Genomic DNA, 22,799 nt, shown 5'->3' on the forward strand with positions numbered 1-22,799 from the left:
TCGCAACGAATACATTTATTGACAGTGAGTCTTTAGTCCCTAGCTGAATGAATTGTTGGGGGTAATGGGCCAAGAGCTTTTGGTAATGAATTTTTAACTTCAACTATTTACTACGATTTTCTTGGGTAAGAATTAACTACATTTAATAAATATCTTAGAACCGTTGTAACTATTCAGTCAATACATTTCCTTTGGCTTGCAAAAAGGACACCCAATATATAGCCACGATATTACCAACCCTCTCACCTTCTTCGAATAAAGACATCACTTGTCCTACAAAGGGTCCTCAAGAATCAAAATCAACATCATGAACAAACTCTATAAAGAACATAAAATATACACTTGTAGAAAAATACACTTTGGAGCTACTGCTATTCGTAACCACCATACACAAACAAACAAACAATCCAGTCAGCCAGTCATCCTGCCTTGGCTTGCCACTTTACTATGTTGGCAGCTAAAGTGACTGCCAATATGACATGGCTTGAACAATGAATGGGGGTGGGGGGTTTATCGGCAGTGGCAGTCAGTCGACGACTGGTAACGTGCATCGGGGCGTTTCAGTGGCGACAGACAGAATAGCATCATAACCATTTAGAGTCATTCGAAAGCGCATAAAAGGATCACAACAATCGCCGAAATGGCCCATAATGAGCTCGTAAAAATTTTGCTACCTAATATACTTTGCAATCTTATATTAAAACTTTTGATTTCATGATTCAACCACAGTCTCTAAGTGTGGAGGGGTTCTTTATGTGTGCGTACGAATGTATGTGTCTGTGTATATGCATTTGCCTGGCTGTCTGTATGTTCTCATTGATGCTGATGCTATTCTGGTATTGGTGGTGTTGCTGGTGGATATTTAAGTATTTTTTTTTGACACAATGGGTTACAGAGGACAAAATGTTACGTTGTTAATTTGCGGTGAATACGAATATATTTATAGAGTGAGATATACAGTGTGACTAATTTGTAATGCAACAAACTTCAGGTTGTTTTCAATTAGGTTAGGTTAGGTATAGTGGCAGCCAGGGCTGTGGAGTCGGAGCCGGAGTCTTGGAGTCGGAGTGTTGGAGTCGGAGTCTGAAGATTTTGCTGGAGTCGGAGCCGGAGTCGTAGAAATTTTGCTCGACTCCGACTCTGGAGAAACAAAATTTGAAAAACACTTCATATCTTTGTAACTAAAGAAATATTTCGACAACAAATTTTTTAATCGAACAACGAAAAACGAAGTACTCGTACTGGATTTCAGGCCATTCAAAGTGTATTTATATGGGTGATATTTCACGGTGATATAAAAAGTAGGTTTTACTAGAATATGGGCTTAATTGATCAATTGTATTGTCCATTTTTAACATATTAAAATATAGGTTTTTGACCCAGTACTCTTGATAAAGGAATAACTTTAAGGCAATATAGCAGTAGAACGTAAAGTTCTGAATTTTTGGCAGGCATGTCGAGTTTGTAGATGGGTCGTACTGGAAAATTTTGTGATATAGCACCTACATATAAACCCAACTTCCGATTTGTTTTAAGAATTTTTTCCCAGACTAAAATTTTCATAAGATTTGTCAGAAATTTCGAATTTAGAGTTATTTGAGATCCATGAATAAATGCGGAAATTTCCCAGATTTTAAGATAGCCCTACATAATTACTTGAGAAATCTCCTTATACACCCGATGTCCCTGAAGCTGTAATTTTAAATTAAACCTCTGCCAACGTGCCATCTGAACCGGTCTTGAAAGATACTTGAAATTCTTTACATTAAATTAATGGCCTCTAATATCCATAACTGATGATTAACGTCGTCTAATCAGGCTCAAATTTTGGCTATCCCAATATCTGGAAAGGGGATTCGTTTTGTGGGGTTAAGGCGAATGCTCCTAGTGGCACCAGGTCGCTTTTTCGAAGCTAAAGGCTGGCGTAACTCGGTTTGACTCAGAGTTACAACAATTTTGTTCATAACATAAATTTTTAAGGACAAAATAAGCTATCGTTTGTGATGTCGTGCGTGTTTTTATTATTTACCGTTCTCGAGTTATGGCTCAATACGTCAACTTTTTGGCCAAAACATTCGTTTTTATCAATTTTTGAGCGACGAGAGGCACGTGTTAACGTCGTTTAATCGGGCACAAATCTTGGCTATCCCAATATCTGGAAAGGGGATTCGTTTTGTGGGGTTAAGGCGAACAAGATTCCGACATTTTTTTTATCCCATATAAGTTGCGGTCACCCTAGTACTTATATCGGTATATTTATGGAACACTACACTTTAAAATTACAATTGGAATACACAGAAAAAAATTTCACGAACATTTTTCCAATTAAAATTTTTATTGAGTTTTAAAAAATATGCAATTAAAAATTTAATTGAATCAACAAATTTTTTAATTGAAATAAAAATCAATCACAAAAATTAATAGTATCAATTAATTTTTTAATTGGATCAATTAATTTTTTAATTGACCTTCAATTAATTTTTTAATTGATACTATCATTTCTGTGATTGAAGACATTTCAATTAAAAAATTAATTGGATCAATTAATGATTGAATGAGAAAAAATTTTTTTGTGTGTACTGTTAAAATGAGATTTAGGTACACCACCTGGAGTCGACTCCTGAGTCGGAGTCGAGGCTAATACGAAATGCTGGAGACGGAGCCGGAGTCGAGCAAATTTGACTCGACTCCACAGCCCTTGTGGCAGCCCAATATTTCAGACTCACTTAGACTATTCAGCCCATTGTGATACCATAGTGGCGAACTTCTCTCTTAACACTGAGTGCTGCCCGATTCTATGTTAAGCTCAATGACAAGGGACCTCCTTTTTATAGCCGAGTCCGCACGGCGTTCCACGTTGCAGTGAAATCACTTTAGAAGCTTTGAAACACTCAGATGTCACCAGCATTACTGGTCTTAATCCGTTGGGCTTTTGCGCCTGTCCCTCCCTTAATTTCTACCGAAAAATGGCCACCAAAATCTCCTGGTCTTAATCCGTTGGAAGTTTGCGCCTAAGGAATTTCGAAGAATAAGGTTACCACTAAAAAATACCAAAGTGTCGATCATATCAATACGACACTTCACCAGGAGTGGGCCAAAATACCGTAGAACCTCTTTCGTGCATCGTGTGGTGGCATTTTCGCCTTTCGAAGGCCACAATTAGTGGTAAAGCTAGCCACTTTGAACAAATTAAACTTAAGTTTGGCCGGGCCGAATCTTAGATACCCACAACCATGAATCAAATACAATAGTTTCCTTTGCAGCGGGTTGCTGGAAATGTATAGAATTTTTGGGGGATTTGATGACAGATACTCTCCCAAGTAGATCGATTCAAATGACACTTAATTTGAATGATCGATTCGGCTTCTATACCGTCACGAAGATAAATCGGGAAATGTATATGAGGATAATATAAAATCCTTTCCTCTTGATTTCCAATTTCATTAAACTCGGACAAAAATTGCTGTTTACAAAATCCCAAGAAATCAAATTGTCATATGAGGGGTATACCAAAAGATAGACCGATACACACCACATTCAACACACGTTCAACAAACAAACGTTCGAATAAAAACTGGGATGTATAGACGTTCAAGAAGTCGAATCGGGAGATCAGTCTATACTTCTATTTGTGGATCTAAAATGCGTCTCGATTTCCAATTTCAGGCAAATCGAATAAAGATTACGGTGTATACACTGAAAAAATATTGTCGTGAGGCCAACGATTTCATGTACTTAAAATACGAATGCGTTTCTGCTTAGCATTGAAGTCACATTTCCCTGATATAAAGTTTTTTTCTTTGTCCGAAAGACAAAAAGCGAATTGTGCCTTAAAAGTCTCCTTACTTCAATTCTCCGCTTCTTTGGCTCGGAATCAATACCAAAATCATTTTCAGCGTAGATGACCAAGAAGACAAATCTGGAGATCGGTCCATATATGAGCAATATCAAAACATCCCAGCAAAAATAATTTGGAAGTTCTTCTAAAGGCACAACTTTAAATGAACTTCCAAAAATCTTCTTCCACAGATGTTCCTTATCTTAACCCAGCAAAAAAAGCGTCGCGAAGAAAGTACTGAAAATGTTCTTTTTGGATCCGGAAGTGGTGCAAAATTGACGCAGAAGCGATGAATTTAACATGGGCTTGTCATAGGACGGAAGTCCTCCATTTCAACAGCCGTTGCACTGAATTTGCATCACTTCTTTAGGTGTTATCCGAATTCAATGTTATTGATGTAAATTAAAAAATTCTGTGATATGTTGTCAAATAAACAATTTTTATATTTTTTATAATTTTTAATGGATTCGAACGCAAAGAATTCGCATTTTTTTCAGATTGGATTTATCATTTTTTTTTCGACAAAATTTAAATGATTTGTACCATTTTATGAATTCTTACTCTGTTTTTAACCTATTTGAAACAAAAAAGTTAAAATTACCCATTAAAAGTATGAAAAAGCAAAGTTATAAAAAATTGATTTAAAAGAACTTCCTGGGGAGTTAAAATAAAGAACATCATTGGGAATGCATCTTCCCGAAGTGCTTTTAAAGTTGTGCCTTTGGAAGAACTTCCAAATTTTTTTGCTGGGAAATTTTGTCGAAAAAATTGCTAAATCCATTCTAGAAAAATTGAGCATTTTTGAAAATCTTTTAGGGCAAGCGTTTTAGATAAGCGTTAAAATGCATTAAAAATAATAAAAACATTTAAAAAGTATTTATTTATCAAAATTTCACAAAATTTTTCAAATCACATCCAAAACATTGAGTTCGTATCACACGTGAAGAAGCGATGAATATTCAGTGCAACGGCTGTTGCAATGGTGGACATCCATCCTATGACAAGCCCATATTAAATTCATCGCTTCTGCGCCAATTTTGCATCACTTCCGGATCCAAAAAGAACATTTTCAGTACTTCTTTGGTGACGCTTTTTTGCTGGAATGGACCGATATAACCTATCTTCGAACTTGACCTGTGAGCAGTAAAAAAACGAATCTGTGCAAAACAGCTTCATTATTGAAAGTTGTATCGCGATTACAACAGAGAGGCAGATGGCCATCGTTGTATCGTATTGGAATTTTCCCATGATCAGGAATATATATACTCTATATAGTCGAAAATGGATTTTTCGATGTAGTACAACCGGAATAAAATAACTAGCAATGTATGGTGGGTGGAATAAAATTGAAAACATATGGGGCTTAATTTGTTGCATTACATATCAGCTTTCCTGTATACAGAATTAGATGCAACCGTAGCGTAATACCTTGTGTCTTTGGATCGGAATCAATGCCAAGACCATTAATGTAAGGTCAAACGTAAAATGACTGGTAAATTTTGAAAAGTCCCGCAAAATCCTACTAAAATCCACAATTACGTCATAATGGAAGCTTTTCGGTATTCATTTACTCTTTTTTTATGTACTACCACATTTGTTTAAATTATTTGATTATACTAACCCAATGTGCAACACAACGATGGCGGTGGTCTTCATCGCTCTTTTTTTCTATCATCATTTGAAAAGTTGAAGTTGTTCTTTGGTTTTTGTTTTTTTTTTTTCAAATGTGGTTCGGAGTTTTCGGTGATTCGATAATAAGTTTATGGCAAAATATGTTGGTTGCATTGACTGAGAGTTGAACTCTGGTAAACATTGGCATGAATAGTACACACAACAATATTGGGAGATATGTGTGCATTGGTCGGACATTGCAACATAGAAAATTATTGTTAGTTGACACTAATGAAAATTGTTGTGTTTATTAAGACTTCAGTGTATTTTACAAGAAGTGAATTTTTTCGTAAGTGCTATTTTGTAAACAACTTGAAAAGAACGAGTAAATAATTAGTTGAAAGCATTTATTTAATGAACTATTCTTGTGTAACTTGGCTGGATAAACACAAGGATAAAGGTGATAGTACAAAGTAATAGGAATGAATGAAGATTGTATATATCGTATATAGTGATATTACTATTTTAGAAAGAAAGGTTTTGCTTAGTATGATTTCAGAGGTAGTATTTACATTTGGATTATATTCTGTTTCCGTTAATATATGTTTGCATGTTGAAAAAGAGGCATGATTGTCACAAGCTATTCGGAGAGTAAATTAGTCTCATTTAACAGATTTCCATAAGAAGCCTATACCATTTTTTAGTGCAGTCCTGTTCAGCTTAGCGATATAATTAAAATAATACGAAGAAACCAACTAAACGTATGCTTCTCATAACTTCAACCAGAAAATGTATGATTTAACACAGTATTGATTTCTGGTGAACATCAATGGGAAGAAATGCAAAATGACAATAGTGCAAAGAGCCAAACTGAGTTGTTATTTCGTTATAAATACCAGACAAGAATTATAAAAGTAAAAGTCAGGACTGAGGCGTGCAAGACTGCGAGATTAAGGAAACGAGAGATAGAGAGAGAGAGAGAGAGCACGATCAACCACTAGAGGGTATTGCGGTTAACAGTTGGAGATGTTACAGTACCGGATATGCTTAGAAACCCTACGCGTCGAGTGGAATCCCTTCACACATTATATATGGTATTTTTTTTGCTGCAGGGCCATATAGAATCCAAGCTTTAACGAATAAATCTCAGGACCCTGCCTGATATGGATAAACCCTAAGCCCTGTACGGGAATAGTCTCTGGTGTGTACTGACCTGTCCTAGAACGTATCGAAGGGTCCGATATAATTAACATGGTTTGTTGTTAACTGGGTAATTTTACACATTAGGACACGATTTTGATTCATTCGAAATGATATGCCCCACAGTGGTTCCAAATTGCTTTTTTGGATAGCAAAATCAACATAATTTAGCTTTGTGTGAAAGCGGAGGTGTTTTCGGTGAACCCACTAGGTCGGTCGGTGGACCCTAACGTATGCAGCAACTTACAATTTAGAAGACGATGTTACGAAATTTTAAAATAACTTGCCGTCGGTAAGTATTACCACAACCCAAGTAATTCGATTGTGGATGACAGTCGTTGGTAGATCTCCGTGGTGGAGGGTACATAAGATTCGGCCTGACTGAACTTACCGCCGTATATACTTGTTTATTTTAGAAAATTATCAAATGGCACAGCACAGAAAAGGTTCCAACATCCAACCGGTAAACAGAAGAGAAATGTGAAAATTAAAAAAATCATGAACATCGGTTCATACTTGCGGATTTGGTACCTTCTTCCCTCACATCTTTTTTCACTTCCACGCGGTGTATGTAGTTCTCAGTTCTTTTTCTGTAGAGCAAACAGTGTAAAGGGTGATACGGTCAAAATTTGGTCAAGGGAAAACGCTACACGCGTCGGTGAAATCGTTTATTTAAAAAATCAAATTAAATTTCGTTTTCAAGTTCAATTAGTATAAAATTCAGGAAAAATATTCAGTTAGGCTTTCGCTTTTCCAAATCCGAATTGCCGGGCCTCACGCTTGACACCTGCCATCAGATTTTAGACAGCCACCTTGTCCATCTTCTTCGCCGCAGAAAGCCAGTTTGCCTAAAACTGCTGCTCGTCCTTAGCAGTTTTTTTGGTATTCTTTAGGTTCCGCTTGACAATAGCCCAGTATTTCTCAATTGGGCGGAGCTCTGGCGTTTTGGGAGGGTTCTTGTCCTTGGGAAGCACCTGCACGTTGTTGGCGGCGTACCACTCCATGGCCTTTTTACCGTAATGGCAAGATGCCAAATCCGGCCAAAACAGTACGGAACAGTACGGAACAACCGTGTTTCTTCAGGAAAGGCAGTAGACGTTTATTCAAACACTCTTCACGTAAATCTCTTGGTTGACAGTCCCGGAAGCTATGAAAATGCTGCTTTTCAAGCCACAGGTACAGATGGCTTGCCAAACCAGATATTTCTTTGCGAACTTTGACAGTTTTATGTGCTTGAAAATATTTGCTAACTTTCCCCTTCCTTTTGCCGTATAAAACTCATGTCCCGGAAGCTGCTTGTAGTCGGCTTGACGTAGGTTTCGTCGTCCATTACCACGCAGTCAAACTTCGTCAGCATCGTCGTGTACAGCCTCCGGGATCGCGCTTTGGCCGTCGTATTTTGTTTATCATCGCGATTTGGAGTCACTACCTTCTTGTAAGTCGATAGTCCGGCTCGTTTTTTGGCTCGATGCACGGTTGTAGACGATACACCCAGCTTATTTGCGGCATCTCGGAGAGAGAGGTTAGGGTTTTGCTTGAAACTACCGGCAACTCTCTTTGTCGTCTCAGCGGCTTCCGGTTTTCGATTTCCCCCCGATCCAGACTTCCTGGCTGTCGACAAACGTTACCCAAACACTTTAATTATATTTGTAACGGTTGATTTGGCAACTTTTAGCGATTTTGCCAGCTTTGCGTGCGTGTAGCTCGGATTTTCGCGATGCGCGAGCAAAATTTTGATACGCTGCTCTTCTTGCTTGGACGGCATTTTGACAACTGAAGAGTGAATTCCAAAATCAAAATAGGAGCAACATTCTACACACACACCTTCAAAATGAGGGATGTTCAGGTTTTTTAAATGCAAAATTGAAAGAAATACGTCAAGTTTATATTGACTAAATTTTGACCGTATCATTCTTTAGAAGAAAATACTACCGATTGGGCCATGTAGTTCTTATTGTCAACAACACACACATTTTCTGATTCAATCACGAAATTAATTGATCCAATTAATTTTTTAATTGAAATGTCTTCAATCACGAAAATAATAGTATCAATCAAAGTTTTAATTGGGCATAGAAAAAACATAATTGATTTCATTAGCAAATTTCAATTAATTTTTTAATTGATTCAATTAAAAATTTAAATGATGTTGATTGCAAAACTCAATTAATTTTTTAATTAAAAAGGTCAATATTTTCAATTACTTTCTGAACTGCCTTAGAGTTTTTATTTTGAATAACAAATAATGATATGAAATACATTTTTAATTATAAAATAAAAAAATGTTCATCACTTTTTTTAACTGACCTAGTCTTTCGAATTTGATTAAAAAGTTAATTGTATCAATTAATTTTTTAATTAATAATTTTAAAATTTTCAATCATTTACTTAATTAACTTAATCTTTCTACCTTGATTAAAAAGTTAATTGTATCAATTAATTTTTTAATTAAACATTTTAAAATTTTCAATCATTTACTTAATTAACTTAATGTTTCTACCTTGATTAAAAAGTTAATTGTATCAATTAATTAATTAATTGAAAACATTTTCAACTTCAATAAACTTTTTAATTGGAAATATATTTTTTTTGTGAACAGACAATTATCGCTATAGCCATCAATGCACAAGCAACGCATATAGTCACGTCGTTGTATTTATAGATCACATTATAGGGTATACACAGGACAATGTTTGAAGAAAACTCCTAGGGTGGAACACAATTTTAGTAAAAAATAATACCCTGTTCCACAGTGTGGCGCAGGGTATAAGTATGGGAAACATTTAAATCTGAAGCAATTTTAAGGAAGCTTCGCAAAAGTTTATTTATGATTTATCGCTCAACATATATGTATTAGAAGTTTAGGAAAATTAGAGTCATTTTTACAACTTTTCGACTAAGCAGTGGCGACTTAACAAGGAAAATGTTGGTATTTGGACCATTTTTGTCGAAATCAGAAAAACATATATATGGGAGCTAAAGATATATATGTGAGCTATATCTAAATCTGAACCGATTTCAATCAAATTTTGCAGACTTGACTATACGACTAAGTGTTATGTTTGTACAAAATTTCAAGCAAATCGGTATAAAACTCTGGCTGCTGGGTCCATATTAGTGCATATCGGGCGAAAGATATACATGGGAGCTATATCTAAATCTGAACCGATTTCTTCCAAAGACAATAGGGTTCTATACTGACCCAAGTTAGGAACATGTGCCAAATTTGAAGGCGATTGGACTAAAATTGCGACCAAGACTTTGATCACAAAAATGTGTTCACAGACAGACGGACGGACAGACGGACATGGTTATATCAACTCAGGGACCCACGCTGAGCATTATTGCCAAAGACACCATGTGTCTATCTCGTCTCCTTCTGGGTGTTACAAACATATGCACTAACTTATAATACCCTGTTCCACAGTGTGGCGCAGGGTATAAAAAGGTAACTTTTTTTAATTACTTTCTGAATTGGCTTAGAGTTTTTATTTGGATTAACAAATGATTGTTTGAAATACATTTTTAATTAAAAATTAAAAAAATCAGCTCTTTTTTAACTGAATTAGTCTTCCGAATTTGATTAAAAAGTTAATTGTATCAATTAATTTATTAATTGAAAAAATTTTCAACTTCAATTAACTTTTTAATCGGAATTATTTTGGTGATATTTTTTTCTGTGTGCGAGCAATAAATACATGGACAGACGGACGGACACCAAAACTAGATCGACTCAGGGGGTGATTCTGAGTCGATCGGTATATATTTTATGGGGTCTAAAATCAATATTTCTGTTAGGCACATTTTTTGGCAAATCAAAGTTATTATACCCTGACCACTATGTGGTTTGGGGCAGGGCTGTGGAGTCGAGTCAATTTTACTCGACTCCGGCTCCGACTCCGACTCCAGCATTTCGTAATAGCCTCGACTCTGACTCCGGAGTCGACTCCAAGTGGTGTACCTAAATCTCATTTTAACAGTATTCCAATTGTATTTTTAAGGTTCCAAAAATATACCGATATAAGTATTCTATTTTGCCATATGTGTTTATATGCCCAATATAACTCTAATTTTAAATGTTGATATGACTCGACGACAAACCTCAGCATTTTCGGGATGTAAAGAAATCTACATTTTAATTTCAGGTCAATAAATTAGAATACCACACAAGACTATATAGAGACCACATCAAAATATGGGTAGATAACAACAATCTCCAGAATATGTATTTATAAAAACACAAAATTTCAGACTTCCAGAAGTTTTAGAAGTAATATCCTAGTATTGATCTATGTTATATAGGCATTTTATAAAAAATAAATTTACATAAAAAAGAAAAATAATAATAAAATCAAAATGTCGGACTAATCAGATAGAATGTTTAGATGACAGGAATAGCTGGACTGTTACGAATATTGTTTCTATAGAAATAAAATGGTGAAACATCGATTTATAAATGGTCTATCAGTTATGGACATTACAGGCCATTAATTTAATGTAACGAATTTCGAGTGGCTTTGATGAAACAAACTTTCTCCCAAAAGACCGGCAGTGGTTTAATTTAGAATTGCAGCCTCCAAGGTTCTACTGTTATATTGCCTTAAAATTGTACCATGAGTATGTTATATATAGGATTAAAAATCAATATTTTAATATGTTAAAAATGGACAATGCAATTGACCAATTCCGTCCATATTCTAGTCAAACCTAATTTTTACATCACCGTGAAATTTCACCCGTATAAATACACTTTGAATGGCCTGAAATCCAGTACCTCGTTTTAGGTTGTTCGATTGAAAACCCTAATGGAATCTAATTTGTCGAAATATTTCTTTAGTTAGAAAGATATGAAGTGTTTTTCAAATTTTGTTTCGCCGGAGTCGAGCAAAATTTCTACGACTCCGGCTCCGACTCCAGCAAAATCTTCAGACTCCGACTCCGACTCCACAGCCCTGGTTTAGGATATAAAAAGTTTTAAATAGGCAGTGATAATATCCAAGTCTACATAAGAATATTTTTAATTTTAATCCACAGATTCAATGATTATTTCTTTAAACCAAATTTTATTTTTTTAAATTAAAAAAAATTTTCCTTATTATAAAAAATGCGACTTCAACGGAGGCTTCCAAAATTTCAAAATTACTGGAACAAAATAATTTCTTTTACGTATAATAAAGTTAAATTGGCTTTAGTGTAGTCTATTAACGGTCAATTATTTTTAAGAATCAATAACCCTTGAAAGGTTTTAGCTGAAAAAAAAAATCATAATTAAAAACATTTACACATTACTTCAATGGAAGTCTTGTTATACCCTACCATCTATTCATATGTTCATCTTTCTAGCTATTATGCTTAAATATGCTTTCAGTTAAAACCGAAATTTCAATAAAATTGTAATAACAGCCAAATGTAAATGTATACCTTTGAAACCATTTGAATTTCCTTTCCATTAGAATGGTTTCAGAAAGAACATTGTACGATGGGCCATTTTAAGCTGTATTATTTTCATTTTACAACGTTTAAATGCATTTAATAATTCAATTACCAAATTTATACGCCAGAACTGAGCAATTCATTCGACAATTAACAATTATCATTATCTCAAAAGGAGAGCATCATCAGCACCGGACATAAACGAAACAAACCCACACGCACACACTCTTTGCCTGTGTAACACTCCATTTACACGTATAGGATAGTGTAAATTACAGGACTCGCAAATATATGCTCATATACACATGTGTGCGCGTGTGTCTCTCTCTCTTTTACTGTTACATGGAGTGTAATGTAAATATGCCTGAAATTTACAATACACTCACTCGTTGTGAAGGTGTAAACGTTCAATTTAGCTCCTGCATAACTGGAACTATGGCAACAATCACTGGAATTAAATTGAAAAAGTACCAACTGAATGTGGACATGAGATCAGCATACCACTGGGTCGATTAGTTCACAAGTACACTACAATAGGTTAAGTGGACATAAGTTTCCAAATATCCCTTAAGTAAGGCCTCTAAGTTTGATACGATGGAATGAACAGAGAAGAAAATACTTAGTTGGTCGAATACATTTGCGGTTCTAAGGCTATGGTTACACTAGGCAAATATTTGACCAAAATGAGTGTCAAACATTTTTCCAGAACAGTTTTCCAAATATCTGGATACGGGTTTTTCGAAAATACCCATACCATGATAGTACATATCCAATATGAGATCAAAATGTTTGCTGGTTTGGCTGTGTCGACGGATTCTTTTTCGAATTCTGTCCAATATTTGCCCAGTGTGACCATAGCATAAGAAATTTTGAAATTTTTAACTCAAATAATTGAAATGAGATATAGATGGCGTCATTAATATTTTTTAATGTACTTATTTAAACAAAGAAATCATTAAAAACAATCACCATTTTCGCCAGATACTGCGGTATTGATTATATTTATCAATTCCACTGTTTTTGAATTTTGTTAGCAGTTTTTTCATTACTTCCGCTGTTGGTGAAATTTGAAATGAGCTGAATTTAGAAAATTTTTCAGTCTGCATGATACATGTCTATACAATATATTTCAGTCCCTTAGGCGCTTAACATCTCAATGGTTAAATTTGATAGTCGTATCTTCCCCGACCTAATTGATGGCTATAGTGATAATTATCTGTTGATGAAAACAAAAACTTCGTATCCCAGTGGTTAGTGTGTTGACTTACAAACTGTATGGTCCACGATACGTTTCTCCGCCCAGGCGAAAGGTTAAATTAAAATAATAATACTAATAATAATAATAAAATCGAAAAGTTCCTTCTACATAATTTATATTACACAAACAGATTCTAAGAACTAAATACATTTCGTGGAAGTGATAAAGATATGTAGGAAGATGTAGGATTAGCTGGAAAAAATGAGTTAGTCTTTATGAAATTGTTTTTACACCCTACACAAGAAAAAACGTTTATCACAAAAAGTGTATTACTTTCTTCCAAACTAACTTCCTTACAGCGAAAAGCAAATAGGAAACGAGGGTTGTTTGTTTAAAATTTCCTTTAGGAAGAAAGAATTAATTTTTTGCTTGTATTATCTCCAACGTCTTTGAAGTTTTGGTCCTCGTTTACTCGCTTATTCCGAGATGAAAATTCATTATTCTCACGTTACACTTATTGGTAACCACCAAATCGTATCACAATATGCAGTTTATTTAGTTCACCGTAGTGTTCAGTATCTAACAGATCCTCTAGTCCAATCCTAAGGACGATTTGTGCGTTTTTGTGAAAAAGTGTTGCTCTGGTGTTACATAAATTTCGCCCACACTATGGTGCAATTGTAAAGTCATTGCCAGTTCATTGTATTGCGAAGTGTTCTAAATCAAATAGCTTTCCAGCAAAAAATTTGGAAGTTGTTCTAAAGGCACAACTTTAAAAAAACTTCCAAAAATGTTCTCCCAAAAGACGTTCTTTATTTTTACTACACAGGAAGTTCTTTTGATTTAATTTTTTGAAACACACTTTTCTCATATTTTTAATGGGAAATATTATCTTTTTTGTTTCAAATAGGTTAGAAAAGAGTAGGAATTATTAAACTATACAAATTATTTAAACTTTGTCGAAAAATGCTAAATCCATTCTAGAAAAGTTGCGAATTTAAATAAATATCTGAGGTCAAACGTTTTAGACAAGCGTTAGAATGCATAAAAAATTATAAAACTTATTTATTTAGCAAAATATCACAAATTTTTTAATTAACATCCAAAACACTGAGTTTGGATCACACCTTAAAAAGTGACGCAAATTCAATGCAACGGCTGTTGAAAAAGCGTCGCCAAAAAAAAATAATGAAAGTGTCCTTTTTGGACCCGGAAGTGGTGCAAAATTGATGCAGAAGCGATGAATTTAACATAGGCTTGTCATATGACGGAAGTCCTCCATTTCAACAGACGATGCACTGGATTTGCATCACTTCTTTAGGTGTGATCCGAATTCAATGTTTTGGGTATAAATTAAAAAGTTCTGTGATATTTGTCAAATAAATAATTTTTAAAAGTTTTTATAATTTTTAATGGATTCTAACGCTTGTCTGAGACGTTTGGCCTCAAATATTTTCAAAAATGCAAAATTTTTTCAGATTGGATTTAGCATTTTTTCGACAAAATTTAAATAATTTGTACCATTTTATGAATTCTTAAACTCATTAAAAATGTGAAAAACGCATGTTTTAAAACATTTTATGAAAAGAACTTCCTGTGTAGTTAAAATAAAGAACATAATTGGGAGTACATCTTCTGAAAGTGCTTTTAAAGTTGTGATTTTGGAAGAACTTCCAAATTTGTTTGCTTGGTTATGTTAAATTCATTGCTTCTGCGCCAATCTTGTACCACTTCCGGATCCAAAAATAAAATTTACTTTTTTGGGGACTGAGTTTGACAATGCCATTTTTTGCAGACAATTTCGAAAATGTTGCACTGTTTACTAAATCTGAAATCGGCATTTGTGTCTCTGTAACTACTGATAACAACCTATGAACCACTACACCAATCGAACATAGTGAATGAGGAACTAAAACCGGTTATCAAATAATCGTAGCAATCTAAAGTCACCATCCTACGGCGACAGGAATGTGTGAACCACTGATATTGACCAAGAGTCCAACACTCATAGTTCTGGTGGTCTGCGTTTTGCCCTGCCTGCAGTTATTGTGACAAAACCTAGAGGTCAAATAAATGAATGAATTTTCCTGAACTTTTTTCCGCGAGTAAATAAACTATTCGTGTGTGAGTATATTTGTGAATACACATATATATAAAAGTATAAACATATAATTCGCTCAAAAGTACATTGAGAAGAAATATGATTATGAGAAGGATACCATGAGAGACGTTGGGTCTCTTCGGGATGTTGTGTGCAAACCAAGATGATATGGGACGAGAGGAACAGCAAGAATTGCGAAATTCTGATGGCGATGAACAGACAGGAGTTGACACCTTTAATTAATTTAATTGGAAGTATAATCGGACATAACAGATTCGGGAAATTCTTTCCCTCAAAGAAGATGACATTTACAGATGGTGTCTGGACCCGGAAGTTACGGAAGATTCCTTTGGAAAAAAACAACATACAGGAATCCTTTTTCGTTCAGGCTTTCACCGAACTCCGGGAGTGTAGCTTAAGAAACATCTGGACCTCTGTTTGGATGTTTTAAAGAAGACCAATAGATGGAAGATCTTCAGCGACTTGGAAGGAGAACACTTAAATAAGAATAATTTGAGGAAATTACCCTTACCCCTGCATAACAATAGTTCTTAGGAAAACTGTGAGTTGTGACTGTGAGTTGCGACAATAATGATTGAAATTATTATTGTCGATTAGGCGATGCAATTTGAATTTGTGTTTCCGTTTGGTTTTCATCGGATTCTTCATCAGGACTAGATTAATCTTTGGTGAACGTTGGGAGCCACCGTGGTGCAATGGTTAGCATGCCCGCCTTGCATACACAAGGTCGTGGGTTCGATTCCTGCTACGACTGAACACCAAAAAGTTTTTCAGCGGTGGATTATCCCACCTCAGTAATGCTGGTGACATTTCTGAGGGTTTCAAAACTTCTCTAAGTGGTTTCACTGCAAGGTGGAACGCCGTTCGGACTCGGCTATAAAAAGGAGGTCCCTTGTCATTGAGCTTAATATGGAATCGGGCAGCACTCAGTGATAAGAGAGAAGTTCACCACTGTGGTATCACAATGGACTGAATAGTCTAAGTGAGCCTGATACATCGGGCTGCCACATAACCTAACCTAACCTAACCTTGGTGAACGTTGTTTGTTGTAGCTTCAATTAAAATACCATCAAAATCTTCTTGACCAACTCTCGGTTTATTTATAGCACTTTATTTTGTTGGCATTTGTGTAAATAAATTTGTAAACATTTTTGAAGGTTTTTGCATAAGAAAAGGTTTCATAAGTTTCACGTTCAAGGAAATCATTAACATAAATATTTCTTGGTTTTCTATTTTCTTTTGTCTTTGCTTTTGCTTCCATCAATTTATTTTTCTCTATATTTAAATGAAGTGTGACCACTAATGGTTGCTTGGAATGATTGACGTTTCTCTGCTTTAAAGCAATATGCCTCTTCCATTTTATCTTCAGATATAATAATCCCAGTTGCCTCTGAAAGTTCAATAATGGCAGACATAGCACGTTTCCCATCACTTGGGTCTATACCAGATATAATACAGTCAGTCAGTTTTAACAAGTTGGTCATTTAACATCTTCAAAGAGTCTTTAAAATGTTTTATTGCTCCTTTGAGTTTCACATTTTGTTTTTCAACACATTTCTATTTTCTTTCAATAAGCGGTTCTATCACTCATGATCTCATTGAATTTAGTTACGATAAAATTCATTGACTCGTTCAGCTGATCAAGTTTAATTAATTCTCATCCATTCTTTCCAGTCGTTCTAAAACTCTAATGTCATTATTTACATTATTTGCATTGCAAGCAGAGATGGTCTGTATCAAACTTTTTTAGGTTTGCGACTGTCGCAAAGTTGTAAACGTCACATATGCGTCGTAAATGTAGAAAAAGTAACAAAAGTCGCAAACTCAAAATACTTTAGTGGCGTCAGCTAGGCAGCGAATTCGATGATATCCAAGACGATGGTATGTGCGAAGAAGTTTCAATTCCTAGGAATGTTCACAATTTTCGGTTTCAGTCCCCACATTTTCCCTATTGCCTTTTGCACGAGTACAGGATAACCGTGGATTTTCTCGTCCTTTCTTAGCTTTAAGTTCAGTCTCCTGTCCAATATAATCCCAAGGTATTTTGCACACTCACCAACGGGAATATCGATACCACCTAAGAAAATAGGCTTAACCATGGGAAAACTTTCACAAATTTCTACAGAAACTCACAGCGAATGCTGTCAAACTAAATTAAAAAATGTTCAGGATTTCTTCTATTCAAAATTAGGTTTTCTACAGTAGGTTTACGACTTTTGCGACATACGTATTATACCGTCGCAAATGTATGTCGCAAAAGTCACAGTTTGTGACAGGCCAACCCTGATTGCAAGCACATCCAATGTAATCATCTTTTGCTTCTTTCACTTCCACATTGCATTGAGCACACAATATTTTCTTCTGCTTCACGTTTACTGGTGGCATATTATGGCATATATTTTTGATTAGTGTTAGTATTGTTTATTACACTAGGTCACAAATAACACAATTTTCTCTGTTATTTGTTTCTAGCATACTTTTTCCCATTGATTTTGACCTACTAAACACGAAAATGAGTTTTAAAAAATTTTCTGTCGATTGGTTTTCGAGATACAAATTTTTGAACTTTTTTTTTAATTTGTGGAGGTACACTTACAATTTTGAGCATATCTTTCGTCTTCTTTGACCTATTTGATCCTAGTGCTACTCAAATTAAAGAAAATTGAGCCGTCTACAACTCATATGGGCACTTCTAGTTTTAACCGTTGAACCTTCTCGATTATTTTCTTCTGTTGAACCAACTAGATTGTTCCAAAAACATTAGCAGACTGCTTAAGTTAACGTGTTCCAGGTCCGCCAGTAATCTGAAGCTATATGCCCCTAAAATTTGCTTACGCCTTACACAAAATGCAGGACACTCACGCAAGTGGTGTTTTATTGATTCCTTTTCCTCCGCATCATGACAGCTCATACAATAGTCATTATACTTCGCACCAATAGTTTTTGCAAAATCGCCTTCCAGGCAGCGACCCGTTATAGCAGATATCAGGAGTGATATCTGGCGTCTCGAGAACACTAGCATATCTAGTGTGCGGTTTAAGTTTAAATGGGGCCATATTTGCTTGGTGTCGTTACAACCCTTACAATTCTCCCATCGAACATTTGCCATCATGACAGCCTTCTCACGCAGTAAGAAGTAAGTAGTTCCCCTGGAATATGTAAGGTAGTTCCTAGCCCTGCTAGCTCATCTGCTTCGCAGTTCCCCGGTATGTTCCTATGGCCAGGCACCCATATTAGGTGAATATTGTGCTGCTCAGCCATCTCATTGAGAGATTTGCGGCAGTCGATGGCCGTTTTCGAGTTGAGGAACACAGAGTCCAAGGATTTTATTGCAGGTTGACTGTCTGAGTATATACTAATGCCAATATTGCTTGGAGTATTACTTCTCAGCCAATTCACCACTTCTCTTATTGCTAATATTTCAGCCTGAAAAACACTACAGTGATCAGGTAATCTTTTATACTCCGAAACCCACTTGGCCATCCAATTTGGAGCCATCAGTGTAGAAATCTATATATCCTTTATTCCCCGGGGTCCGTGTACACCACGTCTCACTGTTGGGAATTAGAGTCTCAAACTTTTTGTCGAAAAGTGGACTCGCCAAAGTGTAATCCACTACGTTAGGCATATCTGGCATTATTTTGAGGACCGAACTGTGACCGTAACTTTTTTCCGACCACAGCGATAGCTCACGCAACCGCACAGCCGTTGTTGCAGCTAACTGTTTGGCCAAAAAGTCTAAAGGCAATAGATGCAGTATGACATTAGGGGAGTTTGTTCCTGTCTTGCTGAATGCACCTGAGATACACAAGCACGCCATACGCTGAACTTTGTCTAAACTTGTCGGCTGGTGAAGTGTCGGCCACCAGACTACAACAACACATAGCATTATAGCTCTAACCACTGCCGTATATAGCCAATGTACAATTTTTGGTTTTAGTCCCCACTTTTTCCCTATTGCCTTTTTGCACGAATATAAAGCTACCGTTGCTTTCCTCGCCCTTTCTTCAATATTAAGCTTAAAGTTCAGCTTCCTGTCCAAAATAACGCCAAGGTATTTTGTACACTCCCTAAAGGGAATTTCAATACCCCCTAAGGAATTTGGTCTAACCGTGGGAGTTTTGCGATCTTTGCAGTACATGACTATTTCTGTCTTTGCAGGATTTACCCCAAGAACATTATCTTTCGCCCATTTCTCAGTCATCTGGAGGGCTCGCTGTATAATATCTCTAACTGTTGATGGGAATTTTCCCCTGACTGATAGCGCCACATCATCTGCGTATGCCACCACTTGTATCCTTTCTTTTTCTAGGGAAACCAGAAGGTCGTTTATAGCAACATTCCAAAGAAGAGGTGAAAGAACTCCTCCTTGAGGAGTGCCTCTGTTCACATACCTTTGTATGTTTGCTTGGCCTAGTGTGGCTGAAATGCGTCTCTTCCTTAGAAGTTCGTCTAACAGCCTAAGTATACCTGGATCAACATTCAGAGTTGTCAGTTCATTTAATATCGAGCTCGGGTGGACGTTATTGAACGCCCCTTCGATGTCTAGAAACGCCACGATTGTGTATTCTTTGACAGATAGTGAGCTTTCAATAAAGCTGACTAGTTCATGTAATGCGGTCTATGTCTAAATCTAAACCTATTTTTACCAAATTTTACATGCATAGTTAGAATAATAATTCTGGTATCTCTGCAAAATTACACGTAAATGGAAGTATAACTTTGGCCTTTGTATCATACCAGTAAATCGGGCGAAAGATGTATAGGGGAGCTATATCTATATGTGAACCGATTTCAACCAAATTTGGCACACTTAATGATACTATTAGAATCAGAATTTAATTCTAAGACGATCGGTTATACTAAACGATGGGTCTCAGACTTTTCCTTCTTGGCGTTAGATACAAATGCACAAACTTATTATATCTTGTACCACAGTAGTGGTGAAGGGTATAAAAATATATAAAATATAATAGAACAAAAACATTAATTTATTCATTTAATTTTTTAATTAAATAAAAAAATCAAAAAATTTTAAATTTAACATTTAATTTGATAATTTTTTTACATCAAAATGACACAAATAAACAAGTAATTGAAATTTTCAAAAGAATTTCAATTAATTTTTTAGTCAAATATTTCCTTTTTATTTTCACCGTGGATCAATTAATTTCAGAACAAGAAATCATCATATTTCTCTCAATGTATATAACCATGAGAATATTGGGCTCTGAGTTGCCCGCTATATGTATGTGATTGTCACTGTGTGTAGTGACCATTATACCTAGTTATTTTTTCATAAAATATATATAAATATTTCAGAGATTTCTGATCGTTATACGCGCACGCATGGATTAACTTATTAAAATGCAATTTTAATTTTCAGTCTCGTGCAATTTTATTACAAAATTGGTTTTATGGAATATTATGACACAATGGATGACAACCTACCGACCTTCCGACCGGCCAGCCTGCGTGAATGCGAATTGTCCTGATAAGGAAAAGAGGGAAGAGCATAATAAAATGCGAATGAAAAAAGAATATGGAAAAGGCACAATGCACACCATACGGATAGAATTGAAAACGTAATTTGAAATACAGGGGGAAATTGTTTTACGAATATGAAATTATTTAATTTGAAGTGAATGTTTTTCGTTTTTATCATCATGTTAATAAATAAAAAATATGCTCTTATATACAAATGACATTGATTGATACATTCAAATAATAAAAAAAAAATTTAAAAATTTACTCTATTAAGCGTAGAGTTAATTTAATACGCCTTGTTGTAATATTCATTGCACTTATTATAATAGCAAAAAAAGAAAAAAAACAAGTATGTACGGCCGTAAGTTCGGCCAGGCCGAAGCTTATGTACCCTCCACCATGGATTGCGTAGAAACTTCTTCTAAACACTGCCATCCACAATCGAATTACTTAAGTTGAGGTAACGCTTGTCGATGGCAAGGTATCTTAAAACCTCCCAACACCGTCTTCTAAATAGTATGTAAGTCCATACGTGGTTATATTAAATTAAAAAAGATCGATCAAATACGTATATAATTCAGTTTGACAAAATTTTCGATAGACATAAAATTTTGACAAAATTTTCTATAGAAATAAAATTTTAACAAAATTTTCTATGGAAATAAAATTTTCACAAAATTTTGACGAAATTTTCTACAGAAATAAAATTTTAACAAACTTTTCTATAGAAATAAAATTTTAACAAAATTTTCTATAGAAAAAAAAGTTTGACTAAATTTTCTATAGAGATAAAATTTTGACAAGATTTTCTATAGAAATAAAGTTTTAACAAAAATTTTCTATAGAAATAAAATTTTGACAACATTTTCTATAGAAGTAAAATTTGGAAAAAAAATCTATAGAAATGAAATTTAGAAAAAATTTTCTATAGTAATAAAATTTTGACAAAATTTTCTATAGAAATAAAATTTTGACAAAATTTTCTATAGAAATAAAATTTTGAGTAAATTTTCTATAAAAATAAAATTTTGACAAGATTGTCTATAGAAATAAAATTTTAACAAAATTTTCTATAGAAATAAAATTTTGGTAGATTATTTTTGGCTCGAGTGGCAACCATGAATATGAACCGATATCATATGCTGACACCACGTACCAAATTTCAACGGGATCGGAAGAATTTTGCTCCTCTAAGAGGCTCCGGAGGTCAAATCTGGGGATCGGTTTATATGGGGGCTATATATAATTATGGGCCGATGTGGACCAATTTTTGCATGGTCATTAGAGAACATATACCAACACCATGTAGCAAATTTCAGCCGGATCGGATGAAATTTGCTTCTCTTAGAGGCTCCGCAAGCCAAATCGGGGGATCGGTTTATATGGAGGCTATATATAATTATGGACCGATGTGGACCAATTTTTGCATGGTTGTTAGCGACCATATACTAACACCATGTACCAAATTTCAGCCTGATCGGATGAAATTTGGTTTTTTTAGAGGCTACGCAAGCCAAATCGGGGGATCGGTTTATATGGGGGCTATATGTAATTATGGACCGATATGGACCAATTTCTGCACGGTTGTTAGAGACCATATACTAGCACCATGCACCAAATTTCAGCCGGATCGGATGAAATTTGCTTCTCTTAGAGCAATCGCAAGCCAAATTTGGGGGTCCGTTTATAAGGGGGCAATACGTAAAAGTGGACCGATATGGACCAATTTTTGCATGGTTGTTAGAGACCATATACTAACACCATGTACCAAATTTCAACCGGATCGGATGAAATTTGGTTTTCTTAGAGGCTACGCAAGCCAAATCGGGGGATCGGTTTATATGGGGGCTATATGTAATTATGGACCGATATGGACCAATTTCTGCACGGTTGTTAGAGACTATATACTA

The 22,799-nt window shown here is 35.2% G+C and overlaps 1 long non-coding RNA gene across 1 annotated transcript in view; it reads left to right on the forward strand.

The window, feature by feature from the left end:
• LOC142241550 (uncharacterized) overlaps positions 1 to 21,107 on the forward strand; it is a 32,130-nt gene extending 11,023 nt beyond the window's left edge. The window contains exon 2 of the long non-coding RNA XR_012723684.1: positions 20,789 to 21,107. This is a non-coding gene — a long non-coding RNA (uncharacterized LOC142241550). The remainder of the gene's footprint in view (positions 1 to 20,788) is intronic.
• Positions 21,108 to 22,799: the final 1,692 nt, after the last annotated feature.

The sequence above is a fragment of the Haematobia irritans genome, chromosome 1 (assembly GCF_050003625.1).
Source record: "Haematobia irritans isolate KBUSLIRL chromosome 1, ASM5000362v1, whole genome shotgun sequence".
In the NCBI taxonomy this organism is placed as follows: Eukaryota; Metazoa; Arthropoda; class Insecta; order Diptera; family Muscidae; genus Haematobia; species Haematobia irritans.